Consider the following 6913-nt stretch of genomic DNA (forward strand, 5'->3'; position numbering starts at 1 on the left):
AGATCACCCACAAACCCAAATGTGGATTTGTTCCATCTTGACAATAATCTGCTGAAACTTGATAATTTAATCATGAGATTGTTGCAATTTGGTTGCAGTCCAATTGGATGAACAAAATCGGATGAAATCTGGTTGGTGGGCCCATTATCTTGATAATGGAACAATTGTTTTTTAAATTTTGGTCGAGTTCCAACCAGGTTAATTGTTATGGGGTTATGGTCTGACCGAAAGAAGCCAATTTTGAAGCATAAGCATTAGAAAACAGGTTTAACCAACATGGGTGGCAAAATGCCTATCCAGACATTCTTTAATCAGCTTTGAGGGTTTTGATTTGTTTGACCAGGTAAAGCGAGATCCTTGTGGCTTGATTTCTGAGAGATTGAAAGATGAAATGATGTCATAGAGAATAGGTGCTGCTGTAGATAGGGAGAAATCGGCCCCTCCCAATTTGTCAGAAGCTGTCAATACTTCATTCCAATCCCCATAGATTAAGGTAGGTAACATTGAAGAGATCATGACATCATGTAACTTCCAGCAATAACTTCTTTCAATGGGCTGGGGTGGTGCATAAATACATATAAGATTCCAATTACCCCATGCCCTATCATTAATTTGTAAAACTAGGAAATGGGTATAAAAATCCAGATGGGTAATGGAAATAGAGGTTGAAGGCTAAGATTCACAGGCCACCTTTACAACCCCTCTCACATGTGGTATTCTTGAACCATCTCTTATTATAAACATTAAAATTCCTTGGCAGGATAAAATTCTCATGATCCCGACATTTTGTTTCACCAAAAAAAATAATATCAGGTTTCAAGGATGTACAATGGTGGGTCAAACATTTCCTACTGATTCTATAGGAGGGTTATGGATATAAGGATGAGTTACACGGTCAAGCCTTTCAGTATCTCCCATCTCCCTATTTGAATCCCGATCCTCCTGTCTTGGCATGACTGATTGTGCATCTTTAGAGGATGTTAACTCTGCCCCAGCAGAAAGATTAGTGATCCAGTCCTCAAATGTAAAAATTAGACTTTTGGGTTTAGATGAGGCTGTGATGCAGTCTAATATCAGATTTTTCAGGGATGATAGCTAAAATTCAAGTCTTTATTTGGACAGTCTCACTTAAAATATGAGAGTTGATGTTTTGAGCTTTACAGTTTTAGAGGTTCTTGTCTTGCTACCGCTGGTGACAAAATTTTTGAAACAGTGTTATTTCAAACATCTCACCTTAGATTTGAAAGAATCCATTATGTGTTTTGTGATCACCACGAGGATGTAGAACCTTTTCTCGCTTTTTTCAGATGATAGCTAAAATTCAGATGTGGAAGAAATGGATCCCCTGTTCCGCTTCAAACTCATCCCACCAAGTGGATTAAAACTATGGGTAGGAGCCTTGGGTTTGCTAGAAGGTTTTACTGAGGAGGTTGGTTCAAATGGGGGGATGGGATGGGTATATAAATGTTGGTGTATAGTAATAGGTGTAAAACTGGACAATTTAAGGCCAGGTAGGTCACCATGGATAATGGTTAACTCATTTGGCCTTTGCGGACGACCTTATCATTTTTGGTAAGGCAACCATGCAAGAAGCTAGGACTATGAACAAAGTACTGGAAAATTATTGCAAATTCTCGGGCCAGTCCATCAACATTGTCAAATCCAGAGCGCAGTTCAATCCCAATGTGTCCTCCGACACTAAAAGACAATTAAGAGAATTCTTCCAAATTGCTCCTACTACTCAACTTGACAAGTATCTGGGAATTCCATATATCAGTGGTAAGCTGTCCAAAACTCACTGTGTGGATCTTCTTAATAGAGTCACAGGTAAACTTCAACATTGGAAGACTCAGTTTCTCAGTCCTGCCTGCAAGCTGGTTCTTATTTAGACAACTCTCTCAGCTATGCCGTTATACACGATGTCTTGTTTCAAGATCCCGTCGTCTATTCACAAATCGATGGACAATATCTGTAGGGATTTCTATTGGTCCAATGGTACTAGCAAGCATCTTCCCACCATCTCATGGAATACCATTTGCCAACCAAAGCGATTGGGGGGCTGAATATAAAAAAATCAGCTACTATGAATTCAGCTTTGCTAGCAAAAAAGTGTTGGGAACTTCTTCAACAACCAGCTTCTCTTTGGACAAAGCTCATGAAGCAAAAATATTTCCCTAACTCGTCTTTTCTTCAAGCCAAGTGTCCTTCTACAGCTTCGTGGGGATGGAAATCCATATGCTCGGCAAGGGATCTTCTTTGCAAAGGTATCTTTTTCCAAGTTGGTGATGGTTCTTCAATTAACCCGTGGACAGATTACTGGATTCCGAAAGTCTTTCCAGCTGAAGCTCCCTTCCCATTACAGCGTGACTCCCCAACCATGGTAGTGCACCTCATAGATCAGACTACAAGAACTTGGCACTCAAGTCTGATTTTCCAATGGTGGCCTCCAGACATCGCTCGTCTTATCCTCTCTATCACGATCCCTATTTTCCCAACGAAGGATATGTGTGTGGTACGCAAACTCAACTGGCTCTTTCTCAATTGCTTCGGCATACAACATTTCCCTAAATGACACTCTCCAAATCCCTTCATCTCACTGGCTCAAGATTTGGCGTCTCTCAACTGCGCCTAAAGTTCAACATTTGATTTGGAAAAGTCTGCATCAAAAGCTTCCTCTCCCTAATTTATTAAATCACAGAGGTTTCAATCTTCCCAATACTTGTCCACTTTGTTAGAACTCCCTATGGATTTGAGTTTGAAACCCTATTGAGGAAACCACACAGGAAAAACAAGAACACGAATCTAATAAAATTATGGAGGATCGATTTGTACCTTTCACCTAGTATGCTGAAGATGATTGATATTGGTCACTCCCACTTTCGCTCTCTTGGCTTGGCTATGGATCTTTTACAGCCCCTTAAACCTCATTGGTTTTCTCACTTTAGTGGTAAAGTGGGGAAGAGTGAATAATGGTTGTAGGGACCCAAAACCTAGTATTTATAATACTGTCCTGCACTCAAAACCCTAAACCACAATGGGTTGAGCCAGCATATCCCTAAGCTTGAGAGTGGACCGAACCGGTTCATGCAATTTGACTCTCACCCATTTAATCAACCCGAATAATTAATTTAGCCCATAAATCCAACAATCTCCCACTTGGGCTACATTAATTATAAGGATGTCTTTTAAATTGGTGTGGCCGTAGAATCTTATTACATTAACCACTCTTACTGTGATTCAGTTGAAAAACCACTCACATCGAATAATAGCAGAAGATACACCTCAATATACGGCATACAACTTTCTGTTATTACAAACATAAGTAAGTTTCTTAACACGAATCTATGTGGGATACCATCATAGAAATATTGACATATCCTCAAATTACACTGTTGTCATTCTATGTAGGTCCTTAACTGAGATATTAACCTTCACTGTGGCAAATCGCCTTTGATCTGTGGTTAACATCTAATTGTGGCCTTCCGCCTATAAACTGTGGCAAATATTGCCTATGAACTGTGACAAATACTGTCTTAAAATGTGGCAAACATTACCTTTTGAACTGTGGCAAAATATTGCCTATAACTAAGACAATTACTGCCTATAAAAACATTTTCAAATGAAATCATAAACCAAATATTTCAAGAAATAACTGTGCATAATGTAAATGCTAAAACTTAACCATAATTCATCAAACTGTGCCCCAAAACATACAGGCTAAGGTTCAAAACATAAACAAATACTAAACAAAACCAGAGCTCCCACTAATCAAGCATTTCAAATAACTGTATGTAAAGAAATCCTAACTACTTGATGGGACCAAATTTTACTTGCTCTCAATTGCTGATGATCAGTCTACCTCACCCTTTCTTAGTATCATCCTGCTTATCAACCCCAGAATTCTTCCTCTTCTCTAACCATTTCTTGAAAATAAAACAGTCCTTCTTCACATGTCCTTTCTTATGGCACCAGAAACACTCTACGTTGTTGGTATTCTCTTCATCCTGAGCCTTTTGAGATGTGTCAAGTTCTTGAGAGCTATTAGTCCTGTCATATGGCTTGACGCTTCCTCTGTTGGAAAAAATTTTGTTCCTTCTGCTTGGTCCACCAGAAGATCCCTTGTGGAAAGTTGCATGTGCACTCTCAAACCTAGTTTGTTTCAATTTTTCTTCCTCTTGAGTGCAAATGGAAATGAGCTCATTTAGGCTCCAATCGTCCTTCAGTGCAATGTAGGTAGATTGGATAACCTTATACTGACTAGGGAGGGTATTCAGTGCAATGTGTACAATATATTCTTCATCGATCTGTATTCCAAGATCCTTAAGTTTACCAGCATCAGTAGCTACACCCAAAATGTATTCTCTAACACTCCCACATCCATCATATATTGTATTCATTAGCCTGGTCATCAATGTGGTTTTCTCAGCTTTCTTGTTGTGTTGAAATCTAGCTTTAATAGCATCCAGGAATTCTTTTGCAGTGTCTTTGATCTCTATGTTCCCACATATAATTTCAGGAACTGCCTTTTTTAAAACCAGTATGCACTTTCTGTTTGCTTTAGTCCATTTCTTAAACTTGGTCCTTTCAGCACTTCTGCTCGAGTCTGTGAGAGGCTCAGGTTTAGGCTCCCTAAGTGCCAAGTCTAAGTCAAGAAGACCTAAATGCAATTCTAATTCCTCCACCCACTTTGATAGTTGTTACCAGTGAGTATTGGGATGGAAGATACATAACTTGAGGGAATGACCATCTTACTACAACAGTAACAACAACACAATACATGCCAAATATCAAAATATAAATCATAATATAAAAGCATGTAATACCATCAATATAATTTAAATAAGAGTTACAACTAAAAATGTATCCCTATCCTTTGGGACATGAATTAGCTGATGCTCTTATATTCTTCTTTTAACTGTGAAAACAACACTAACTTTGGAATTCAATCACCTTTGGGCAAAAGAACTCCAAATTCAATGTCCCTTTCTGAAATGTGGATGATTATCCCCAAACCTTGATGACATAACCTTTGGGAAAATATCACCTTTACTGTTGGGAAAGATACAATCGAACTGAATGTACCACTTTGGTTGGTTTCACTCAGTTCTATCATATCTTTCCCATTGGAGATGTATATCTTTATGTTCAAAACATACATATAAATATGTCACTAGGACAACAATAACCATACAAGAGTCACAACCGCAACTACATTCCTATCCTTTGGGCTAAGAATGCATTGGTCCTCTTGTAAATTCATATTTACTGTGAAAAGAACAATAACTTTTGAAATCCCCTCACCTTTGGGCTTAGGAACCTCTAGGTTACTGTCATTTTCTTAACTTTGGTGACATCACCTTTGGGCAAATGTCACCTACATTGCTACCCTGTGGAAAATCATGAAATAATAAGATGTACCACTTTGGTGGATTCCACCTCATCATTTCATGGTTTCCTAAAGCAAAATTACTTTGCAACTAAGAATAAGCGGAAGCTTACACCCTTTTCCATATTAACATATCTCAATTTAAAAAAAATTTCTCAATTTCATGGTAACCAATAACATATATATTTTTCAAAGCATTGATTTATGCCATTTTGTTTCAATGATTGAAACTAAATACAACATAAAATTTCAAATAAACATGTCATATTAAAAATTAGATCATTAAATGTGGCCCGAAACAAGAAATCCAACGCAAAAAACAGATTTCAATTTGGCCTTAAAACGAACCTTTAAATGAAATTTAAAGTAGTTTAAATAAAAAAAAACCCAAAAGGAACAAATTGAAACCAAATACAACATAAAATTTCAAATAAATATGTCATATTAAAAATTAGATCATTAAATGTGGCCCGAAACAAGGAATCCAACGCAAAAAACAGATTTCAATTTGGCCTTAAAACAAACCTTTAAATGAAATTTAAAGTAGTTTAAATAAAAACCCAAAATGAACAAAAACCAAACAAGCCTTTAAGTTTTTTTTTTTAAAATCAATCCAAACCAACCGGTTCGGGCATATGAGTTCCGGGTCAAATTCGGGTCAATTGGTCAACGACCCGGTCAACCTTTGACTGAGTCAAATAGTGCACATGAGTTGACCCACTGTGTCCCGAGTCAAATCGGTAGGGTTTCCGAGTTGAACCGGCGATGACTCGCCTCCGTTTTTTTTTTCTCTCTCCTTCGGTAGCCGGTTTCCAGCAGAGCGTGCCGACGTGTCTGGAAGTTTTCGGTGACTTGCGGCATACTGCCGCGACCGTCTTCTCGTGATCTACAACTTTTGTGAAGAAAGTTTTCCCATACAGGATATTTAAGTGGTGGTAAAATTACGATTTTTATGATTTTCATGATTTTTAATCAAATCAGGTTTTAAGTAATAATCAAAATCCTCATGTACAAGAAAAATTCAATCGATTCTTGTCCCATGTGGTCTGCTCTGATACCACTTGTTAGAACTCCCTATGGGTTTGAGTTTGAAACCCTATTGAGAAAACCACACAGGAAAAACAAGAACACGAATCTAATAAAATTATGGAGGATCGATTTGTACCTTTCACCTAGTATGCTGAAGATGATTGATGTTGGTCACTCCCACTTTCGCTTTCTTGGCTTGGCTATGGATCTTCTACAGCCCCTTAAACCTCCTTGGTTCTCTCACTTTAGTGGTAAAGTGGGGAAGAGTGAATAATGGTTGTAGGGACCCAAAACCTAGTATTTATAATACTATCCTGCACTCAAAACCCTAAATCACAATGGGTTGAGCCAGCATATCCCTAAGCTTGAGAGTGGACCGAACCGGTTCATGCAATTTGACTCTCACCCATTTAATCAACCCAAATAATTAATTTAGCCCATAAATCCAACACACTTTCTTGCAGCTCTCCCCAAAATCAAGGCCATCTTTTCCTTCAA

The sequence above is a fragment of the Macadamia integrifolia genome, unplaced genomic scaffold (assembly GCF_013358625.1).
Source record: "Macadamia integrifolia cultivar HAES 741 unplaced genomic scaffold, SCU_Mint_v3 scaffold3149, whole genome shotgun sequence".
Taxonomy (NCBI): domain Eukaryota; kingdom Viridiplantae; phylum Streptophyta; class Magnoliopsida; order Proteales; family Proteaceae; genus Macadamia; species Macadamia integrifolia.